Source organism: Nicotiana attenuata, unplaced genomic scaffold (genome assembly GCF_001879085.1).
Source record: "Nicotiana attenuata strain UT unplaced genomic scaffold, NIATTr2, whole genome shotgun sequence".
Lineage (NCBI taxonomy): Eukaryota > Viridiplantae > Streptophyta > Magnoliopsida > Solanales > Solanaceae > Nicotiana > Nicotiana attenuata.
The window spans coordinates 229,566-255,660 of record NW_017671588.1 but is presented as its reverse complement, the minus strand read 5'-3'; positions in this window follow the sequence as shown (position 1 = coordinate 255,660).

Below are 26,095 nucleotides of genomic sequence, written 5' to 3'. Positions count from 1 at the left end.
TGCGAACGTCAACAGCTACCTCGTAACTCCAAATTACTGCTTGGTCCGGAAGGAATCAACGCTCAGGTACGGGCTCTGCTATGCCTGAATCTGCACACATGGTGCAGGGAGTAATGTGAGTACTCCGACCCAGTGAGTAATAACAATAAATAATGACTGAAAGCATGAAAACACATCAAGCACAAGGCAATTCTATATCAGGAAGTAAATCACTTAAAGCAGTAAAACCGTAAAGAATCAAATGAAATCTCCTTTAAAAAAACAGGTAAATTAGGTAAAACCACAAGTAAATAGTGAGTAGTAATCTGCCCCTCGAGCCCAGTATCAATTACTCAGAACAGTATCAGCCCCTCGGGCTCAGTATCAGTCACTCAGCATAGTATCAACCCCTCGGGCTCACTCTCAGTCACTCAGCATAGTATCAGCCCCTCGGCTCACTCTCAGATCATATGGGTACCCGCGCTCACTGTGGGTGTGCAGACTCCGGAGGGGCCCCTTACGGCCCAAGCGCTATATCAAGCCACCTCGTGGCATCATCACTCGGCACTCGGCCTCACATCACTCAGCCTCCCATCACTCAAGCCGCCTCGTGGCATATAAAGCATCTCATATCACTCAGCATATCCTCACATATGGCCCTCGGCCTCACTCAGTCCAGATATCATCACAAGCCCCTCGGGCATCAGTAAAACAGTAGTGCTCAGCCCAAACAATATTGGAAATATCATTTAAATCTCAAAATTCAATTAAAAGTGGCTGAGTTTGTAAAACAGTATTAATCAACAGGACTGAGTTTAAGTGATATATATATATCAAAATAGTAAGGAAACGGTGATAAAAGCTCACGAAGGATTCAAGTAGTCGGCACGAAGCCCAAAATATGGCAATCAGCCCAAATCATGTTGATAACANAGAACTCACACTTGGAGAACTTTGCATAAAGCTTCTCCTCCCTCAATCTCTACAATACAACTCTCAAATGCTGCGCGTGCTCCTCCTGACTACGCGAGTACACCAGAATATCATCAATAAAAACAATAACGAACGAATCTAGATAAGGCCGAAATACACTGTTCATCAGATGCATGAACGCTGCTGGGGCATTAGTCAGCCCAAAAGACATAACAAGAAACTCATAGTGCCCGTATCTAGTCCTGAAAGCAGTCTTAATAATATCTGAATCCCTGATCTTCAACTGGTGATAGCCCGAACGGAGATCAATCTTGGAGAACACCCTCGCTCCCTGAAGCTGGTCAAATAAATCATCAATGCGAGGTAGAGGATACTTGTTCTTCACTGTTACTTTGTTCAATTGCCTGTAGTCAATGCACATTCTGATGGTGCCATCCTTCTTCTTCACAAATAGAACCGGTGCACCCCACAGTGACACACTAGGCCGAATGAACCCCTTATCTAGAAGTTCCTGAAGCTGATCCTTCAATTCTTTCAACTCCGCTGGTGCCATACGATATGGCGGAATGGAAATGGGCTGAGTGCCCGTCACCAGGTCAATACCAAAATCAATATCCCTATCCGGTGGCATGCCCGGCAGGTCTACAGGAAAAACATCGGGAAACTCCCTCACAACTGGGACAAAATCAATGCTAGGAGTCTCAGCTCCAACATCCCTCACAAAAGCTAGATATGACAGACAACCCTTCCCAACCATATGCTGGGCCTTTAAGAATGAAATCACCCTACTAGAAACATAATCAGTCACACCACGCCACTCGATCCTCGGTACACCCGGTATAGACAAAGTGACTGTCTTAGCATGACAGTCTAGAATAGCATGACACGGAGATAACCAGTCCATGCCCAAAATAACATCAAAATCCACCATGCTCAATAGCAACATATCAACTCAGGTCTCCAAACCCCCAATAGTCACCAAACATGACCGGTACACATGGTCTACAACAATAGTATCGCCCACCGGGGTAGATACATGAACAGGTAAAGCAAGACACCCTCGGGACTACCCAAATGATGAGCAAAATATGAGGACACATAAGAATAGGTGGAACCGGGATCAAATAAAACTGAGGCATCCCTGTGGCATACTGAGATAATACCTGTAATGACGGCATCTGAAGCAATAGCATCTGTCCTGCCTGGAAGAGCATAAAAACGAGCCTGACTGCCGCCTAATCGACCTTCACCTCTGGGGCGACCCCTGGCTGCCTGACCCTCACCCCTAGCTGGCTGGGCAGGTGCTGAAGAAACTGGACCAGAAGACGAGGCTGACCTCTCTACTAAGATGAGCTAGCAGCACGACGAGGACACTGCCTCCACATATGTCCAAACTCTCCGCACTCAAAACAACTCCCAAGTGCTGGAGAATGGGACTGAAGGGAACCCCTCACACCGGAGTGACTAGCTGACGCACTCGGCCTAGAAGAACCCTGAACAGACGGGGCACGAGATAAACTCTGTGCTGGAAGAGCGCTGAGTGAAGGCTGACCCTGCTGAGAACCATGATAACCACGACCAGAAGATGCCCCATGATTCTCGGAACGGGCCGACTGAGCGGGCCTGAAGGAACGACCCCTACCATGCTGGAACTGGCCCCTCGATGGAGCGCCACTATAACTGCTAGAACCTCGAGGCCTCTTGGCCTCCCTCTCCTCTCGATCCTGACGGCGAACCACGTCAATCTCTCGAGCTATATCAACCACCTCCTTGAATGTGGCACCCAACACTCTCTCTCTAGTCATAAGAACACGGAGATGGTAGTTAAGGCCATCAACAAATCTCCTGATACGCTCACGATCAGTCGGAACCATCCAGACGGCATGACGAGCCAACTCTGAAAACCTCATCTCGTATTGAGACACAGTCATATCTCCCTGCCGTAGCCACTCAAACTGCCTGCGCAGCTCCTCTCTGCGGGACTGTGGTACATATTTCTCCAAGAAGAGAGTGGAGAACTCCTGCCAAGTCAAAGGTGCTGCACCAGTCGGCCTACGCCTCTCATACGCCTCCCACCAAGAGAAGGCAGCCCCAGTAAACTGAAAGGTGGTGAATGCCACACCACTAGACTCAAGAATCCCTGTAGTACGGACCACCCGCTGACACCTGTCAAGGAAACCCTTGGCATCCTCGCCCTCAGCACCACTGAATGTCGGAGGCTGGAGTCTACTGAACCTCTCAAGACGACACTGCTCATCCTCAGGCATAGCTGGAACCCTGAACTCCTGCACTGGTGCAACTGGCTGGGCTGGAGGTGCCTCTGGAGTCTGTAATCCCTGCACTACCTGCTCAGGTGTGCGAGCAGCGGGGGTCTGATTGCCTCCCCCAGCCTGCGAAGTAGCTGCTGCTGTGGTGGCTGAAACGCCTGAGCCAGGCCGGTGCAAACTGTCAAAATCTGAGCCAAGGCCTCCTGAAGACCCGGAATCTTGATGGGCACAGCTGGTGCCTGAACTGGTGCTGCTGGAGCCTGATCCTGAGCTGGGGCAACTGGTGGATCAACAGGCACTGCCCCTGCTGCCCTGCCTCTGCCACGACCACGACCGCGTCCACGGCCTCTGGTGGCCTTAGTGGGTGGTACTGGTGGTCGTCCGCCACGTCCGGTAGCTCGTGTCCTCACCATCTGTGAGAGGATAGAATAAAGAAAAATTTAGTACACGGATCAACAAGTTCGCACGACAAGAATTTCAAGAATGTGATGTTTTCCTAAAGGTTCTGCAGCCTCCCGAGGATAAGTACAGACGTCTTCATACCGATCCACGAGACACTACTAAACCAGCTCATGACTCGTGAGACCTAGTAACCTAAGCTCTGATACCAACTTGTCACGACCCAAATCCCGAACCCGGTCGTGATGTCGCCTCTCGTGAAGGCAAGGCCAGCCAGAACAACGCAAATACCTCTTTTAAAGCAATTAATTAACATTAACAATTCTAACACATGTTTAAGATAACCATAAACGCGGGAACATCGATAATAACAAGGGGAAACCATCCCGACATAGCCCGAACCAGGGTGTCACAAGTCATGAGCTACTACAGTATTTTCTATAAGTCTACGATGTATGAAATCCGGTACAATAGTCTGAAGAAAACATAAATGATAGAGGATAGGGGAGACAAGGGGCTGCGGACATCAACAGCTACCTCGTAACTCTAAATCGCTGCCTGGTCTAGAAGGAATCAGCGCTCAGGTGCAGACTCTTCTATGCCTGAATCTGCACACATGGTGTAGGGAGTAATGTGAGTACTCCGACCCAGTGAGTAATAATAATAAATAATAACCGAAGGCATGAAATCACTTAAATCCCTTAAAACCGTAAAACAGTAAAGAGTCAAATGAAATATCCTTTTAAAAATGGGTAAATCGGGTAAAACAATAAGTAAATAGTGAGTAGAAATCTGCCCCTCGGGCCCAGTGTCAATTGCTCAGAACAGTGTCAGCCCCTCGGGCTCAGTATCAGTCACTCAGCATAGGATCAGCCCCTCGGGCTCACTCTTAGTCACTCAGCATAATATCAGCCCCTCAGGCTCACTCTCAGATCATATGGGTACCCGCGCTCACAGTGGGTGTGCAGACTCCGGAGGAGCCCCTTACAGCCCAAGCGCTATATCAACATAAGGCCTGAAAGCCTTCTCACATCACTCATAAGGCCTGAGAGCTTCCTCACCTCACTCACAAGGCCTGAAAGCCTCCTCACGTCACTCAAGCCACCTCGTGGCATATAAATGTATCTCAGGCCCTCGGCCTCATATCACTCAGCATATCCTCACATATGGCCCTCGGCCTCACTCGGTCCATAAATCATCACAACCCCCTCGGCATCAGTAAAACAGTAGTGCTCAGCCCAAACAACATTGGAAATATCATTTAAATCTAAAAATTCAACTAAAAGTGGCTGAGTTTGTAAAACAGTATTAATCAACAGGACTGAGCTCAAGTAATATATCAAAATAGTGAGGAAACGGTGATAAAAGCCCACGAAGGATTCAAGTAGTCGGCATGAAGCCCAAAAATATGGCAATAAGCCCAAATCATGTTGATAACAAACACATCTCAGTCAAATACGCAGTAAAAACATAAGTCGGGACGGACCAAGTCACAATCCCCAATAGTAAACAACCCCACGCTCTTCATTCAGCGCGTGTTTCACCTCAAAATAGCATTACGTTGTGCAAATCTGGGGTTTCAAACCCTCAGGACATCATTTACTATCATTACTCACCTCAAGCCGGCCAAAATCATAGCTCGCTATGCCCTTGCCTCTCAAATCGGCCTCCTCGCGCGTTGAATCTGATCAAAACCACAATGAATACATCACAATAGGCTAAGGGAACATAACACAATCGAAAAGAATCGAAAAACATTGAAAATCACGAAATTTGCAAAACCCGAGCCCCGGGGCCACTTCTCGAATTTCAGAAAATTTTACATCAACGGATTCCTTATCTTGCCATGAGTCTATACATACCAAGAACTCCCAAATCCGAGTTCAAATGACCCATCCAAACCCAATTTGCAATTTCGAAACTCAAGCCCTAGTTCTTTCCCCCTTTTGATAAACTTTCATGAATTTCTAGGTTGATTTTACAATTAAATCATGTTTTTAGTTCATAAAACTCACCTCTAATCAATACCAGTCGAAATCCCCTTCAATTCCTGTCCAAAAGCTCTCAAGGATGCTCAAAAATGGTGGAACAATAGCTTAGCTCGCGGAACAAAATGAAACTTTAAAACCCTTCTGCCCAGACATTTTTCGCATCTGCGATCCAAGGACCGCATTTGCGGAATTCTTTCGCTTCTGCGGCCATTCACTTAAGCCAAGACCGCTTCTGCGGTCACAAGTCCGCATCTGTGGCTTCCGCATCTACGGCTACCATCCGCTTCTGCGGAAATTCCCACATGCCTAAAATCCGCATCTGCGATACCATCGCCGCATCTGCAGCACCGCAGATGCGGCTCCACGCCCGCATCTGCAAAAAACCAACCTTCCAAGAAAACTCGCACCTGCGATCCTCCTTCCCGCATCTGCGAGACCGCATCTGCTGTCCCAATTGCGCAGATGCGGAAATACCAGAACCAGAAATTTTTGCAATACACAAGTCCAAAAATTCATCCCGATAGCCATCCGAAATGACCCCGAGGCCCCCGGGACCTCAACCAAAAGTGCCAACCCATCCTAATACATTATTCAAACTTGCTCCAATCATCAAAACACCTCAAACAACACCATAACCATCGAATTACATCGGATTCAAGCCTAAGTTCTTCTAAAACTTCCGAAACACACATTCGATCAAAAACCCAACCAAAACACTTCCGAATGACCTGAAATTTTGCACACACATCCCAAATCACCTAACGAAGCTACAGCAACTCTCGGAATTCCATTCCGACTCTCGGATCAAAATCTCACCTATCAACCGGAATTCGCCAACTTCGCCAATTCAAGCCTAATTCTACACCGGACCTCTAAAATGACTTCCGATCACGCTCCTAAGTCACAAATCATCCCCCGAAGCTAACCGAATCACCGGAAATCACATCCGAGCCCTCTAACTCATAAGTCAACATCCGGTTGACTCTCCCAAACCAAACCTTCCCTTAAGAGACTAAGTGTCTCATTTCCTACCAAAACCTCTCCAAACCAGCTCGATCACATAAGATACGGATAATGAAGCATAAAGAAGCTGAAAATGGGGAAAACAAAGCGGTAACGCACATGACGACGGGTCGGGTCGTCACATCATTACTGCATATAGAGATCCTGCCTATAAGTTGTTTCATTACTGCATATAGAAATGCTGCCTATAAGTTATGCATTTCGTTAGAAATCATGTATATAAGTATCTGCATTCCTACATTAGAGACCATGTCTATAAGTTTCTGCATTCCCACATTAGAGACCATGCCTATAAGTGTCTGCATTTCCGCATATAGAAGTCATGCCTATAAGTTTCTGCACTTTTGCATATGCATATGTCACTAAGCAAACAATCTGTGGGTCAAAGAATAGTCAATCGCATCCTAGATACCATGCTTATAGGATTACTGCACTTACGTAACCGTTTTAAAAATCAGTAACGCTTAGAATTCATGCCTATAGGAGCAATCGTTTAAATTTGATTCATCCGCGAGTCTAAAATCAGTAATAATATCGTTTAGTATCTGCAGAATTGGTTTATTTCTAAAAATAGTAATCCTTCCTTAAAATCAGTATGCTTTACCTTGTTTGATATCATGCCTATAGGTCTCACCTAGGCAAACCATTAGGTAAGTAATTAACTATACCAGTCTTTAATAATTACAACCAGCAGGCAGGCCTAATTTGGACTTCTTATCTGAAAATATGTGATAAATCAGCCACCCCATTAACGTTTAAGTTTAATTAAGGACCTAACCAGTACCTGTAAGTCATGTTAAACAATTCGTTGCTTTGAATGAGGAGGCCTAATTGAGCCTTTAACTGTTATGTGTTTCCCCTTTTACTGCTTTTATGTGTTTTGTTTGTCGCACTAGACTTTTGTCCTTTTAAAACTCTGAAAAGCCAATCTCCCTTCCCTTTAGGATTAGTAGTCCCAACCGCCTCTGGGACTGATAGGATTGGGGCGGGTAATAGGATGCAATAAGTAACGAGACCATTTCGCGATTTAATACCTTAACGGGGTGGGTAAGGGTAGACATGGATATGATGACCACGCGATAGCACCACGTGTATAAATGGTTACCGGGTGTTGTGTCGGGTGATCCATGTTATGTATAAACCTAGGACCCCCACCCTCTTTATTTATTTACTTTCTTTTCTTTCCAGAACTTTTTTTTAGAAAAGCTGTTAATTTTTCAGTTCTTTAAACTTCTTCTTTTACTTCAATCACTAAAAAATCTCTTTTAATTATTTGATTTCCAGCACTGTTTCTTCTCCAAACCTCCGCCTCTTTTATTCCCTTTGTTTTATTATTTGTACCAATTATTTGACCCCTTTTTCCTGCACTTGTATATCCCTTGAATAATTATGAAATCGCCTATCTCCGAACTTCAGCATGTTTTTTTTAACTTTTATACTTCCCTTGTTTGCAATCGTTATGTGAAAGTTGTCTTGTATGTTTACTTGTTGTTTATATTTAAAGTCACAATTATAGCATGGCCGGGAACCACACTAGTGGATCTTGGGGGGTGCCAAACCCCCCCCCCTCTCCCCCCCGAGATAATTTCAAGCCCTTACCCATTCTCTGGTTCTTTTTTTTTTATTCTTAGTGTCCTAATGCACTCAATCATTAGGTGGTGACTCTTCTATATTGCAAACCCGATTCCCAAAAGGAAAAGAGTTATCCGCCCAAATGTCATAAACCCGATTTCGCGAGAAAAAGGGTGCATCGACACCTCCCCAGTCTCAGCTTATAGCCCCATGGCCACATCAGACAATCCAGCTCCCCCAAGCACTTAGTGCACCCTAGGAAGCCCCTAAACTGTGCTCTTACTTGTTCAATGCATTAGGGACAATGCATGCTTCTATGTTGGGGGTGAGATAGAATATAATTGCTAGTCTTGACAGTGTAGATGTGTATATAGTAATCAATTCTCCCTGTTTTTTCTGTCGGGTTCTTTTCTAAGGGTGTAATAGTAGAACCACGGCCGTATCACGAAACATTTTGACTTGTTTGGTGATTTTGTTCTAAATTCAAGCATGTGATAAGTTTTTGTGGATTCAATTTTACCCTTCAAATTTTGTGAATAAATAGTCATTTTTTCATTTTTGTAGAAGTCACTCAAGATATTGACATCACTAGGCACAACAATGCTATAGAGAATGTGCCCTTAGGTCAACTAAACCAACCAGTCATCCTCCCACCGGCCTCGTCCAGTTCAACAACACCTGCCACCTCGTCAGCACCAACCATTTCTTCAGCACCAGCTACCTCTACATCCACTCCTAGGCTAGCCATTGCTACACCACCTGTTTCACTACCTGCCATCTCCAAGCTTGGTCTACTAGCACAACACGCAAATGCCAAAGTAGAGAAACGTACAAAAGAACATCCACTGCTCATTCGGCAAGCATTGGCACAGCTCCAAGCTTCGGTAAGTGATCTTCAAAATCAACATCTGTCATATAAAGATCGACTTAAAAAATATGACGCTCGCCTTGAGAAGGTTGAGCAAGGTGGAACTGGGGACATGCCTCAACTAAAAAAGGATGTTGGTGAACTCAAGTTAGAGTTGCATAAGATGCAGACTTTGGAGTTTGACCTGAAAACCCTTCTCCTGGAGAAGGGGGAGCATGACACTGACACCTCCCAAGTACCAAGCCTTGATTTGGATTTCACAAACCTCCTCTCAGTAGAGGAGGAACATGGTACTGGCATCTCAGAAGCTCCGGGACCTGCTTCATGCACTGATGATCAGTCATATGAGGAATCCGTAGAGTCTCGTGAGGAGACGTATGAGAAGTAAGTTTTTGATGAGAGTGATGATCAGAGGGACGACAGAGTAATGAAAAGGCGGATTTGTAGACAGTCATTGCACATTCGTTTAAGGATATACTACCATCACGACCACAAAGCCATCATCGGGTAAGGCCAGGTCCAGGACCCGATTCCGCAGCTTGCGGAACTCCCTACCTTGGTCCTTGACATCACTGTCCAGTCGGAGGATCCACTCACTGCCTCCCCAGTCTCAGCTCCCGGCCCCACAACCACATTTGACAGTCCAGCTCCTCCAAGCACTTAGTGCGCCCTAGGAATCCCCTAAACTCTGCTCTTACTTGTTCAATGCATTAGGGACAATGCGTTCTTCTATGTTAGGGGTGACATAAAATATAATTTCTAGTCTTGACAGTGCAGACGTGTATATAGTAATGAATTCCCCTTGGTTTTTTTGTCGGATTCGTTTCTAGTATAACCATGGTCGTAGCATGAAACATTTTGACTTGTTTGGTGCTTTAGTTCTAGATTCAAGCATGTGATAAGTTTTTGTGGATTCAATTTTACCCTTCAAATTTTAAGAATAAATAGTCATTTTTGTGAAATCAAGGCTCGTTATTTGATGTTGTTCTTGCTTAGAATCTCAATATCACGTGAGGAAGCTTTGAATTGCCTTGTATTCATTTGCTAGCTAAAATTACGTTGATTCGAGCAGTTCGTGTGTCATGAGTGGTGAGAGTTTGTGAATAATGCCTGTGCTCAACTTTTAAAGTCTAAAACTTGCCCGGTTGGTTCCTTAATACAAATCTTAGGTTGATAATTGGTTGATGAAATGATCTTAGGTCTTCTTTGTGTCTGTTAACTATTTTTTGACCAAATTGACCTCCCTTATGCATTTAGTATCCTAGTTGTTCCCCGTTGAGCTTTTTTGGCTACCACACTACAAACCGTTACGCTTTTTTTGTGTGAAATTACCCCTTGTTTTGAACCCGGCCCTCCTTGAATGTGATGAATGAGGCTTTAAGCCTAAGTTGAGGGTGTTGGTATCAATTGGGAAATGGTATAATAATGTATTTTGTGTAAAATCTAATCCTTTGAGGTTGTGCCTTGTGAAGCGAGCGGCTAAGTCAAGATCCAACATACTTTAAACTGAAAGCTTCACGTAATTCTAAACCATGAAATACTCACTCTTTCAAAAAAAAAAGAAGAGAAAAATGGAAGTGTTGAGAAAGCGTGGTAAGGCAAGCAACTAAGGAGTGGTCATAAACTACAAGGTGGGTTGATAGTGAAAATTAGATATCCACAAGGGCAATGCGTTTTATTCGAGAAAGAATTTATGTAGCGTTCAAAGAGGGTATAGTCATTATTTTCACAAATATTCATCCAACCCTTCCCCAAGCGTACACTACAACCCGTGAAAAACCCTTTTTGATCAACAACCAATTATTCCTGAGCTAGCAATGAGTTAGAATAAGTGCAAGCATATGGACTGATACTTGTAGCACTTAGCTTTCTTTATGAGTGCAAGAGTGTGAAATTGTATCCCCTGTACATATTTGTATTTGTTGAGTTGAGGATTTTCTTTGCTGTGAAGAGTTAGCAGAAGTTAGGTTTCTTAAAGTAGGATGCAAATACATTTATAGCTATTAGGAGCACTCTGTCATTTCTTTTGAGCCTCGAAGCTCACAAACTAATTATTTGAATAGTTAAATGACCTTTGTCTTTGTTGAAGGGTAAATAAAGGAAGTTACATACTTGTTAGCTAACAATCAGCACCATCCATGATGTTTTGTGATCACTCGGAAGTAGATTACTCCCTAGTAGTGTAACTTTTTAGTTGTTTGAGGACAAGCAAGAGTTTAAGTTGGGGGTATTGATGCGCCGTAGAAAACCGGCACTTTCGATACTAATTTCATAGGCTTTAGCTCATCTTTTAAAGAATTGTAAGTCATTTCTTAATTAGTTTTGGTGTTTTTTAGGAAATCGAACTTGAAGATCCAAGAATATAAAAAAGATGACAAAACCCAGGAAGAAGGCAAATTTACGACAGATATGCGACCGCATAACTAGTTTGCAAACCGCAAACCTATCGCAGACGTAACAAGGCCACGTAAGTTTCAAAAGTCAAATATGAGGTTCACTATACGGTCGCTTAACTCATTTGCAGATCGCAGAGTTTCCACACAAATGCAAGTGGACTTCCTGTACAGATGATTCTGCGATCCACTATACGGCTGCGAAATTATTATGCGGAAAGCATAATCAGTATGCAATGGATATCAAGGAAGCTTGGTGATCATATATGTGGCACTGCTAAGGTGTACGGACCGGAGATCTATTCGGTGGTCCATTCTACGATCATATACTCAATCTTAAGGGTTATTTTTGTCACATTTTGTCCGCGAGTTTTGGCCATTATAAATAGAATAACTAGGGTTTGTGGGGGCATCTAGTATGAAAAAGTGCATACACTTAGAGCATTAAATACACCAGTTATTTTGGAGATTTTTGGGAGAGATTCTGTCATGACCCTAATTCTGTAGGATGTCGTGAAGGCACCTAGTCTCTAAGACTAGTTAAGCCTAGCAAACATGCGGAATAACATAACTAATAATTAAGTCTCAACCTCAACAACCATATAAAACAAACTTGCAACTCAGCATATATAACTCCCGAGACCCGGTGAAATACAAGTCACAAGCTCTAAGTAGAAATACTGGATAATCCTATACATCAATGTCTATTTATTAAAAGATAATGAATAAAGAGATCTAGAGAGAGGGGGACTCCAAGGCCTGCAGACGCCGGCAGGTATACCTTGAAGTCTCCGCAGCAGAATATAGCTAATGCCTGGGCTGATAAGAAGTACCTGGATTTGCATAAAATGATGTGCAGAGGAGTAGCATGAGTACACCACAACGGTACCCAGTAAGTGCCAAGCCTAACCTCGGCAGAGTAGTGACGAGGTCAGGTCAAGGCCCTACTGAAATAATTAATAAGACCGAACAAGCATAAGACAGTGTAATAATGACAATAATGAAATTGAAGCAATAAATGGCATATAAAGATTAACTACATGGAACTAAGCAGTTAGTGCAACACGGAGAAAATAATTAATAATATGCAAGGGAAAAAACAACAAAAGACAAGTGCAACAATGGAGAAATGCCAATAAGAGTCACTACCGAGGTACCGCCTCGTAGTCTCAAATTACCAGAATAAATCACAATTATTTCTTATATAACCATGGGAGCCTTTACATTTAGTTTTGAAAATTATTTTCCCGAAATAGCATCCCGCGTTTTAGCCCACCTTATAACACTGCACGATTTCTAGTAGTTCCTCTACTAGCCACGCGTATCAAGCCCACCTTATCTCACCGCATGCGTTTCAACCCTAAACCTTATACCACCGCATGTGTATTAATATCACAACGTAACATAAATCGCACCTCAAGTGCCCAAAATCACAACTTGCCAGAGAAACCAAACAATAACATTATTTTCACAGTAAAGAGCCCATTGCTCAACCACAATATACACAAGAGACTCAACAATAAGAGATAGAATGAACTACTCAACAAAATGTTATTTTACAACGTAACACTTTGCCTCAATGTGAATCACGACCTTTATATCTCAATACCAAATTTCAACAACAAGATATTCCACGATTTAACAACTCCAAGTAAAGAGTTCAATGATCAAATAATGATTACGGAATAAAGGAAACAAGAACTTTAAATAAACATGTAGGGAAATTAGCATGCAAGAGAATAAAACAAGTAGACATGTGAAAATAGACTAGAAATGATGATTATAACATGTTAAGATAACTCAATTAAGGTATGAAAGGAATCTACATAGCTAAAATTTGTAATTTCCACATTTAGCTCATGTACACACTCGTCACGTTGCACACACAGCTTCCCCACATCACAATTATAACAAACAACACCAATCCTAAGGGGTAATTCCCCCACACAAGGTTAGGCAAGCCACTTACCTCAAATCACGCTAACTCAATCAACTACTAGGCCTTCCCTCGATTATCCAACTCCGAATAGCTTGAGTCCAACCAAACAACTTCATACTCTAAATACAAACTATAGGAAACTAATTCGAACAATAAATTACTATATTTATGAAGAAATAAAAAAATCAACTCAAAAAGTCAACCCGGGCTCGCACCTCGGAACCTAACCAAATTACAAAATCCAAACACCCATTTGATAACGAGTCCAACCATACAAGAATTACTCAAATCCGACCTCAAATTGCCTTTCAAAACTCAAAAACTTAGTCTAGGAAGTTTCTACCATTTCGCCCCAATTTTCCAACTCAAACCACTAATTAAATGATGAAATTAACAATGGATTCGTGTAATTTAACCAAAACCGAGCTAGGAATTCTTACCCAAATAATCTCTCTGAAAATCTCCCAAAATATCACCTCACACTAGGCGGTTTATCGGGTGGATTGGGGGTTATTTACTCTTAACGGTTTCGCTTATCGGTTATCGGCTTTTAAATTATTAATCCGCTAGCCACCCGATAAGATATCGGGCGGATAGGTATCGGTTTAGCTCTTATCGGGAGGTTATCGGGAAGTTTATCGGCCTAATTTAATCTATACTGCGTGCATTAATCTATGTTGCGTGCATTACATCCCAAAGTAGACAACATTAACGCCTATTGTTAACACCTAACATATGCCCACTATTAGCGCCTATACATCACCGTTAGAGTCTTAGAGACACAGACGGATTCTAATTTAATCCTAGAAAACGCAATACATGAAAGACAAGTTGTAGTAGCCTCATAATGCTTACTTCAGAAGTTAGCACTAATATACATTTTCATTGTTGTGTATTTTAACACAAAATCCTGTTAGACTTAATAGGAAATAAGCAAATACACCGGAAGTCATACCGAAGTATGGGGATTCTGAATGTCACCAATGATTTGTGATGGTTAGTTCATAGCTCTAGACTNTATATATATATATATATATTCTAAACGGGTTAACAGATTATCCGTTAAGAAAATTGAATAATCCGCCACCAAACCGATAAGCCGTTAATAAAAAAAATTTAATCCGTTCCCCGTACGTTAAACCGTTAACCCGATACCAATAAGCCATTAAGCTTCGGTTTCGGTTCGGTTTTCGGTTTCGATTCGGTTTTGAACACCCCTATCTCACACCGAGCTCTCTAAGTCCAAAAATGGATTATGAATCAAACCCTCGAAATTCCTCTTTTATGCCAAAGAAATCCGCTTCTGCGAGCCTGGGGTCGCACCTGCGGAAAAACCATTGCTGGTGCAGACTCCACTTAAGTCTAGAAATTCCACTTCTGTGGACCATGGCTCGCGTCTGCGAGCCCACTTCTGTAGAAAACCCTCCGTTTCTGCGACCAAAGCCCACACTAGCCTCGTCCGCATTTGCGATCACACCTTTGCTCCTGCGGACTCGCAGATATGGATAACTCCTCGCACCTGCGATCCCAAGTGGGCAAAGCCAGCTTGGCTTCTGCGACCAATTGCTCGCTTTTGCGAGTCCGCACATGCGGCCATTCCCTTTGCAGGTGCGATGACACAAGAAGGCTGGAACTTCAGCAATTGCACAAGTCTAATTTTGATCCGGATTCAATCCAGTTCACATCCGGGGCCCTCGCGATCCCGTACGAATATAACAAGAAGTTCCAAAACACATAGCGGACCTACTCGAGGCTAATAATCACATCAAACAATATCGGTTCGACGAATCGCAACCCAAATTCAAGCCTATAAACTATGAACTTCCGTATTCCGAAACTAATGCCAATTCATACCAAAATAACTCCGATTGACCTTAAATTTTGCACACAAGTGATAAATGACATAATAGACCTATTCTGACTTGCGGAATCGGGATCCAATTCCGATATCAATAAATTCCACTCCCGATCAAACTTCCAATTCTTCCAAACCGCATTTTTTTCTAACTTCTGCTAATTCACGCCGGAACGACCTACGGAACTCCAAATCCACATCCGCACGCGCTCCTAAGTCTAAAATCACCATATGGAGCTACTAGAACCATCAAAACTTCATTTCGGAGTCATTTATACAAAAGTCAAACTACGGTCAACTCATACAACTTAAACCTCCAACTTAGGGACTATGTGTCCCATTGCACTCCGAAAACTCACCCGAAACCAAACCAAACACCCCGGTAAGTCACGTAGCCACTATGTAACACAGAGGAGGAAATAAATAGGTGATCGGAGCTAAAATACTCAAAATGACCAGCCGGACCGTTACAGATTCCACGACTTTGTCTTCTTTGTAAGCTTTTATGACTTTATTTATTGCTTTGTTCTTGTATTCTAGTATGAGTAGCCAACTTTGAATACTAAGGTTGTGGAACCTAAGTGGGTGTAATGTTAATGGGTATTTACCATTGTATATATATATATATATATATATATATATATATATATTGGGTGGTTGATTTTTATTCATTTCTCATGCTTCATTTATGGTTGATGGTTGCAAACATTAGCTAGTGCCAATTTACTTTATCTTTCACTTGGAAAAGTGGGTTAAGGTTTGGTAGAACTGAATAGCAAGAACTCAAGGCTTTAAACCTTGCTTAATAGAATCGCCTAGAAATAAGTGAGTTTTACTTGGCATAAATTGGTTTTTCTTAACTGTAGCTCTTTTATATTTGGGAAAATCATAGAGATGAAATACCACCTAATTATTATTGGGTAGTCATTTAGGAACCACTCGCATATCAAAGGACCTCCCATTAGAAATATATCATATTAACATCGATAGCATTACATTCCATTGACGGGGACACAACCTTGGTTTCTCAATCCTTTTAATCAATTCTTTTAACAAAATAGTTTCTCTTAACAAATCAAAATTACCAAACTTTATTTAAACTAACGGAATAGAATTATGACTTTAGTTGAGTGACACACTATTCAAGTAACCTTTTCACATCTATTTCCTGTGGAATTCGACCCCAACCTAGTATTATATTTGACATTGACCGCCTTACACTATTTTTATAAGTTTAATTTGAGCGTATCATCGTAGACGTGGACGTGTGTGATGACATGATAGGTCATCTAGAGCTTTAACCGTCAAATAGCTCCTTTTAGCCTTTCTCGATTTGCGTGTACAGTCCGTGTCTTTTTTCGGAAGGCTTTTATTTGAAAAATTGATTACAATCTGAATTCGTGCCTTAAAAATTCATTTGAGTTGACTTAGCGTCAACGTCTTGAGCAAACAGAGATGGATTCGTATTTTGATGGTCCCGGTGGGTCCGTATCATGATTTGGGACTTAGGCATATGCTTGGAATCGAATTCGAAGGTCCCTTGTGTTCATGTTTGGTTTGAAGTCCCTTGTCATGACCCAAAATCCGTTTAAGGTTGTGATGGAGCTGGACACCACTATAGAAAAGCCAACACTAAACAGTTAATTTAATTCTCTTTCTAATATTTTTGAAATCAAAAATTTCCTTCAATTAAACTAGTAAGAGATGAACTTTACAAAATAATAATGATGTTTTCCAATTTCAATACTGACTATCCCCAAATCATCCCAGAACCCGCTGTCACAAGTGCATGAACATTAGCTAGGATGTATAACAAAATACAATAACTGTCTGGAATATAAAATTTGGACAGAAAAGAAAATACAAGAACTTTGAAGGAGACTCTTCTGGCTGCGGATCGTCTCATAAGATGCAGCTCACTAAGTCCCTGTATCAACCACATTACCGCTCCCACAAAGCCATTAGACATACATGTGCCTGTACAAGAAAAATGTACAGTAAGTATAGTATGAGTACGAAAAAAATGTGTACCCAGTAAGTATCTAGTCTAAACTCGAAGAAGTAATGACGAGGGGTCGACTTGGACACTTACTAGTGGTCCAATAATATAGGTACAATAAAGAAGTGAATAAATATGTAACAGAGTAAATATATGAAAAGTATAAAATACGTGGTACAATTTCCCTCTTTACAATTTTACTCAAGCTCTCAACTAGCAAGTTCCCTCCGTAACGGAGTATATATATAGATATAGTGGACTTCATCAAAGAGATTGTCATAATTCAATTCAGGGAAAAACCCTCACATACAGTAATTTCTTGCCAAATATTACGCACCATTCCATGAGGATAATATATATAGGAAATGCCGAGGCGTACGGCCCGATCCACCACAAAAGTAAACTGTCCACTGCCGAGGGTCGAACGGCGCGAACCATAGTTGCATCTATTAACCTGCCGCGGCGATCGGCCTGCTCCCATGAGTGTAGTAGAAGGAATTACCCCACTCGCGGATCATACTTGTGACGCGGTCAAATATATGTTTAAGGAATTACCCCGCTCACGGATCATACTTACGACGCAGTTATACATAGATTTATTAAGTTATTATAGTATTCTTCCATTCCTTTCAAAATACGAAGTTCAAATGAAAACTTTTAAGACCCCAACTTTTCCTCAATTCCAACTCCTTTCAAAACATTTAATAAGCAAAATCAATCTCTCTCCCTCTCAAGGCAAACAACAAACATAGATCAATAACAATATCAACACGGCAAGATGTAAGCCTAAAACTACCCGGACAAAGGCACAGCTAGTAGCTACATACGGACTCTCATCACCGTGTGCGTACGTAGCCCCCAAAAATAGAAGCACATAATAATTTAGTTCACCTATGGGGTTAATTCTCTCTTACAAGGTAGAAAGGAGACTTACCTCGCTCTGAAGTTCCATAACCGGCTTTCGAGCCCTTCAAATAACTCGAATCGATGGTCAACGCTCCAAAACTAACCAATAATTATGCAAACCCATTAATATATGCTCAAATATCAATATAATCCAATTTATAACAATTCCTAACCCCAATCGAAAAGTCGAAAAAATCACACTCGCGCGCATGTGCCCCAGTTCCGAAATTTTTCGAAGGTAAACATTACCCATAACATTACGGCCGCAAATATATAATTTATTTCCAATTCCGTGCTCAAATTCATGGTTAAAGTCCAAAAATATAATTTTCTAGCCTTTTCTTCAAAACCCCAACTCTTTACTAATTTCCATGTTTAAATCCTTATAAAATCCATGTATTTCACTAATAATGCGGTGGGAACAACATACATTGACTTGAATGATGAAAACCACAATTGAAGCTCTCCAAAAATCGTACAACCAAGAGAGAATGGAAGAAAAATGGGCCAAACCCCCGTTTTAAAGAAACCTCACTACCTCCAGCCTTTTCGCACATGCGGTGCATAGGCCGCTTCTACAGCCCCGCTTCTGCGGCTTGAGCCGCTTCTACGATGGCTTCTTTCGCACTTGCGCCCTTTTCCGCTTCTGCGGCTTTCGTTTTCGTACCTACGTGCCCGCAGGTGCGCCCAAATGTCTGTTCTTGCGACTCCCCTTGCTCCAGTCCCTTTTCCACTTCTGCGCCTTTCCTACCGCTTCTGCGGGATCGCACCTGCTTTTTCCCACTCCGCAGGTGCGATTACACCAGCATTCCTCAAACTTCAGCAGCTCTTTAACTTCAAACCTTGATCCGTTAACCATTCGTAATCAACCCGAGGCCCCCACGACCTCAACCAAACATACCAACAAGTCCTAAAATACCATACGAACTTAGTCAAGCCCTCAAATCACATCAAACAATGCCAAAATCATGAACCACCCTCCAATTTAAACAGAAAGAACTTGAAACTTCAATTTCTACTTTCGATGCCGAAACCCATCAAATCACGCCCGATTGTCCTCAAATTTTGTACACAAGTCGTATTCGACATTATTGACTTACTCCAACATCTGGAATCGAATTCCGACCTCGATATAAAAAAGTCCACTTTCGGTCAAACTTCTAAAAAACCTTCAAATTCTATCTTTAGCCAAATGACTACAAAATGATCTACGGACCACTGAATCCACTTCCAGATGCGCTCCCAATTCCAGAATCACCATACGGAGCTATTTCCCAGACTCGAAATCCCATACGGACATCGATAACATTGAAATGCTTTCAACCCAAATTTACGAACTTCTTCCAAAGATGCCAACTTCTATAGTAGACGCCGAAACGCTCCCGGGTCATCCAAAACCCGACCTGAACATACGCCCAAGTCTGAAATCATCATATGAAGCTGTTGGAACTTTCAAATCCCGATTCCGAGGTCGTTTACTCAAAAATCCAATCTTGGTCGATTCTTCCAACTTAAAGCTTCCGAAATGAGAATTCTCTTTCCAAATCGACTCCGAACTTCCTGAATTTAAATTCCGACCACGCGTACGAGTCATAATACATGAAGTGAAGCTGCTTGTGACCTCAAACTGCCGAACGACACGCTAGAGCTCAAGATGACCGGTCGGGTCGTTACATTCTCTCCCACTTAAACATACATTCATCCTCAAATGTGCTAAGAACTGCGATGGGGTTGCCTGAAATCACTGTTTAACACCTCGTGTACCTACCCATGTTACCACAACTCAGTTGAGCATATTTTCTTGAGCAAATCTGAAGATTCCCTTTTTCTTTTAAGTAAAATTAGCCTTAGAGCCAAACTCCAACTTCCATAAATTCTCTACCAGGCCTGTTCCCAACATATGAACACCGTATCAGTCACTACACACTGTACCAAAACATGACTGCACACCCTTGTTGAATCCACACCATGCGCAACAAAATTCACATGATCATCATGACATACTCTGATAACAATAGCTGAAATCCCAAGAATCCGCTGCTCAGAACACACCTCGTGACACATAGAAGTCTTGTTCCAATTCTTGAAATGCTTCCACGGCGAAAGGGATTTACAGAAATTGATAACCAGCTGCCGAGTAAACAAATCATTGAGTCTATTCTCCTGACAAGAACCATTACCTCATTCTGAACCATGCAACAATAATTGCTCTTTAATATACTCCATATAAATCCGATTGCACTAATCCTAGGTCCAATAATCTCGTCTCACCTAGTATAAGTTGCTCAGGCAATAAGCCACCTCAGACACTGCCAAAAATTCTCATATGATGCCACAACGTGCCATTAAGCTACAACTCGAATTAATACATAGGGAAAACGAACTCTTGAAAGAACTACACAACCCACTAACTAATTTAGACAACCGAAAGGCATTATGAACCTTCCTCAGAAAAATGGGAAGCAAAACACTCAAGAAATGATATAGGGGAATGTACTCAACATCACACTGTTGCGGCGTGCAACCTAATCCAAACAACATAACCGTGGCGGCGTGCCACCTGATCCTTACATAATAATCTATAAGGAATTACTTACCGAGCTAAAATGCTCATACCTGCGAAATATCCGAATATCGACCACAAGTGCGCCAAGTGCATAATACCATCCCTGGGGAGATAGATAGCACCATACACTACAAAACTTAAGCACAACTAAGGTGAGATATATGATCTGCATCTCGAGAGCCATCCTGCTCGCATAACACCATCACTACGCGGAACCTCAATACATATGAAATGATCAAGCCGTTTCACAACTCACACGACACAATATAGTATTAGATGAAATAGCCGACGACGAAACAACATGCAACGTCCGAATACTCCTCCATAAGGAGTGGTATGCTGAAATGAATACATCCTTCCTGATATAGAGCCTACGTTAATGTTTAGATCCATCCACAGGCCTCAAGCCGATTCTGATCATACCATGCTTGGGCAATAACCTCTCAAGGACCCATAATGACCTACTCATGACACATAAGAACAACTGTTAAATTTGGAACAAACTTCCACAGTTCTACCGGCAACATTAACACTGTGAAGCAAATCAAAAATCCGCAATCAGTACTCAAAGCCTCTTACACAAGACATCGATCTCAAGTGACGCTAAGGACAATACCAGTTGGCTCCAACCATCTTATTCCTTCCTCGCTCATCCGAGCTCGCAACATTCTTGTCAACACCGAACCACGACCTTGATCCTCAACTTCCAGTTCCCACGCTACTCACGATACTTAATCATGACAATGCGCAAGAGTACAAGAATTTCATCATACCTCCTGAACCACTAATAGGGTAGACACTTCATCATATAGAAACCTTCTACTTAACTCATTCCAAGAGAACCATTGCAACCCGTGACTAAATTCTCATAACCGCAGAGAATGCCAACCTCAACCTCAAGTAGCGGTCTAACCCACCATAACTCTCCGAAATCCATCTACACATAGCACGCCATAATAATCGAATACCTCCTGATACATCAATTTATGGTGACCGTCAAGCCTCGCATGTACCGGCACAGTCATATATAACTTAACACGCTGAAGAAACTGATCCTTGCCACCATCATACCACTTTGATCATCGCTAACCGATCCGACTTCTTCTAATTTACTCTAGACTTGCCTCGGGGGTAATAATAGCTCCATTCAAAACACATCAAACCCAGATCCGCACTCATCCCGAGTGACCTTATTCCACGAGACCATGCTATCTCAAATCCCACGAACCATCTCATACCCTCCTTGTGCGCATATTCACATCTTCAACTTGTACACCAATTCTGAAAATTCCTCTATGAATCCAAAGTCATTTCCTCCCATTCCACTCATGCTACACCATAGACCAGAGATAACACATAACACTCTAAGCCCCTATTTCTTAATCCAGTGCAAAAGCTTGATACTAAACCATACTGCAGACTCGAAATCCTTAGGCACCACACATTAACCTTTGAATTCACTAGGACCGTTGTTGAGAGTCACCCACTCTGACTTGTTCCCGAACATAATCAAACTCCAAGGCTCCTCTAGCATATAAACACCATCTCAAAGAAGCACACAGCGGAAGCACTTTCCTTGTAAATTACCTCTTCACGAGACATAAATCCTGAATATTCCCAAAGCCTGAACATGGATCGATAAGGCCAATCATAGTACACATTCCTCAAATCCTTTGCCTAAATAACCACTGATGTTCTCTTTCGTTATTCGTAATAACCCACCAATATGCCGATAACCAGGATTCTCCCACTTAGCTCGAAACTACCATTGCATAAATCTGGAACCCACCAAGTTCATTCTTCCTCTCTGACATGACCTCGCGCTATCGACCCACCAATATTTCTCAAAATCTTCTAATGATGCTGCACCGAGCATAATTAATACGAGACCAATAAACCATCCCGGGTCTGTGCCCATTCACCAGCTGTACAAGCCCGTTCACTCCCCATTGACACCAACTAAAGTGCGACAACACATTCGAATCCAAAGTCATGTTGTATCCTTCTTCATATCAAGCAACTCCTTTCCGTCGTATCCAACCTTCCCCCGCATTGTAGCCAATATGCTAAATTAATCTCGTTGACCTATTCACGGTCCACCATCAATCCCAAATCACTCTAAACTTTTCTCAAGGCATGTAGTCATCCTACTGCAGAACCCATATTCTATTCTGCCACTCTCCCATTTTGGTCAAACTCTTTCATTTAAGCAACTACTCCACTTCTGCTTCTCACATTTGGCCTTCTAGAAATTTAACCACCGCATGACACTTCTCATATGTTCTTCCTCATCCTTCACTGCCCAGTTGTTACCTTAAGTCAAATCTATCTCTGTGGCACCTGAACCAATAGATCGCTATCAACTTTAAACCTCTTCGAGGATCGTCTTCCTCTAGCTGTCAGCATTTGAAATACCCATTTGCTTCTGAAAATTGCTACACCCTCTATCTATGACAACCGCTTCTTCGGAAACATCTTATACTACCCTGCCCCGAAGGCAAATTGATGAAGACCATAACACCGGTAAACTCAACACATCCAATCAAGGGCGACGACACCACACTACTGATGAAAATTCTACCACGCTCGGAAATACCAAGTCTTATTACTCCATCTACCCTAATCTGAGCCTTCGTAGGCTGATTGCTTTTCCTCTACCGGAAATAAAATATTGAATCTCTGAATCATGCATTGAGTAAACCTCATTTCAAGTTGTTCTCTGCCCCGACACATAGGCAAGCATTTTACCATAACATCAATACTGTGAAATAACAACTCATGAGCATCATAGCAACTTGTGCATAGCCTTAAAGCTCTCAGAAGTACAGTTACTGAGCTGAAATGAGAGAATATCCTTCCGAAAGGCGACAACAATAGCACAATCAACTATGCAGGGAGAAACATCCTGCACCGCATCTGTAGTACCACTACAATTCGTCAATTCTCGATCGATAGCAAGCGCTTCACGCCGTATAATATTGAATAGGAAGAAATAAAGGCATAAGCCCCAAAGTAATCAAATCGCATGATGAGGCAAGAAGGGAATTGCTCCTAACAGCCCTGTAGCCTCTCGAAGATAAGAAACCTCACTGCCTCTGGCCTTTTCGCACTAGTGGTGCATAGGCCGCTTCTGCGGCTCATGTGCTACTTCTCATCTTGAACAGCTTCTGCGATGGCTTCCTTCGCACCTGCGCTGTTTCCGCTTCTGCGGCCTTCGCTTTCGCACCTGGCGCCCGCAGGTGCGCCCAAATGTCCGTTCCTGCGACTCCCCTTGCTCCAATCCTTTTTTGCTTCTGCGGCTTCCTTCCGCTCCTACGGGCTCGCACCTGCGGTGCCCACTCCGCAGATGCGATTACACCAGCAGTCCTCAAACTTCAGCAGCTCTTCAACTTCAAACCTTGATCCGTTAACCATGCGAAATCAACCCGAGCCCCCGGGACCTCAACCAAACATACCAACAAGTACTAAAACACCATACAAACTTAGTCGAGCCCTCAAATCACATCAAACAACGCTAAAATCATGAATCACCCTCCAATTCAAACTTAAAACTTGAAACTTCAATTTCTACTTTCGATGCTGAAACCCATCAAATCACGTGCGATTGACCTCAAATTTTGCACACAAGTCGAATTCAACATTTCGGACCTACTCCAACTTCCAGAATTAGATTCTGACCTCGATATCAAAAAGTCCACTTCCGATCAAACTTCTTAAAAACCTTCGAATTTCTATCTCTAGCCAAATGACTCCAAAATGATCTGCGAACCTTCGAATCGACTTCCGGACGCGCTCCCAATTCTAGATTAACCATACGGAGCAATTTCCTAGACTCGGAATCCCATACGGACATCGATAACATTGAAATGCACTTCAATCCAAATTTATGAATTTCTTCCAAAGATGCCAACTTCCACAATAGACGATGAAATGCTCCTGGGTCATCCAAAACCCGATCCGAACATATGCCAAAGTCCGAAATCATCATACAAACCTGTTTGAACTTTCAAATCCCGTTTCCGAGGTCGTTTACTCAAAAATTCAACCTTAGTCGATTCTTCCAACTTAAAGCTTTCAAAATGAGAATTCTCTTTCCAAATCGACTCCGAACTTTTGAATTTCAATTCCGACCACGCGTACGAGTCATAAAACCTAAAGTGAAGCTGCTCATGGCCTCAAACACCGAATGACAAGCTAGAGCTCAAGACGACCAATCAGTTAGTTACATCCCAAGGGCTCGGGTGAGTTTTGGATTGGCTAAGAACTGATTTCAGACTTGGTAGAATAGCTTATGCCCTTTTGATTCTAGTGTTCTGTTGTAGATCTTGCATTTGTGAGATCTAGCTCACATTTTCGAACAAGGCTTCGTATTTCCGAGCAGGGGCTGCTTGGAGAAGTCTCGCATTTGTGAGGTAAAAATTGCTCTTTTTCGCTTTTGCAAAGGTAGAGTCGCATTTGTGACTCAGCATGGTTCTTGGTAGTCTTCGCATTTGCAAAAAATGGTCCGTTGTTGCGAGAGCTGGGGGTTCGTGTTTGCGACCAAAAATATCGCATTTGCGATGGCTGGGTTTCTGAGTGGAGTTCGCATATGCGACCTCTTTCTCGCAATTGCGAACAAAATATCGCAATTGCGACATCCGCAGCTAGATAAAAATCGAGTTAGATGGGATTTTGCTCATTATTTCAATTTCTCAACCCTAAAAACTTTAGAGGCAATTTTTCCAAGAGCTTTTCTTCCTAAATTCGTTGAAAAGTGACTCTAACCTACTTGCTTTCAATTACCCACTACATTTCACAAGATTTCAACCTTAAATTTAGGATTTCCATGGTAGAAATTGGGGATTTGGGTAGAATTAGGGATTTTTGCAAAATAGGAATTTTGATCTCCAATTAAGGTCGGATTTCAAAATAAATTGCATAACCGAGCTCGGGGGTGAATGGATAATCGGGTTTTGGTCCGAATTTTGGGTTTCGGCCAAGCGAGCCCGGTGTTGACTTTCGTTGACTTCTTCAATAATGACCTAAATTGAACCTCTTTCATTCATAGGTAGTTCCTATGGCTTATTTTGAATCATTTAGTTAATAATTTTCTATATTTGGTTGGTTCGGAGGCTTGTTTGAAAGGCAAGGTCGTGGTTGGACTTTGAGTCGAGTGCGGAGCGAGGTAAGTGTCATGGTTAACCTTGACTTGAAGGATTATGACTTGTTTGCCTATTTGCTACGTGTTTAAAATGTGTGGGTACAAGTAAATGTGAGGTGACGAGTACTTATGCGTTGTTGTTGGGTTAAAGCATGCGGGTGGGACTTGTTGCTTGTAATTTATCGCCTAGTAAGAATCTCTAATTTTACTTTTTCTTTTTCTTTCCTTTTTTTTGCGTGAGCAATTTAACAGTGTTCTATGTCGT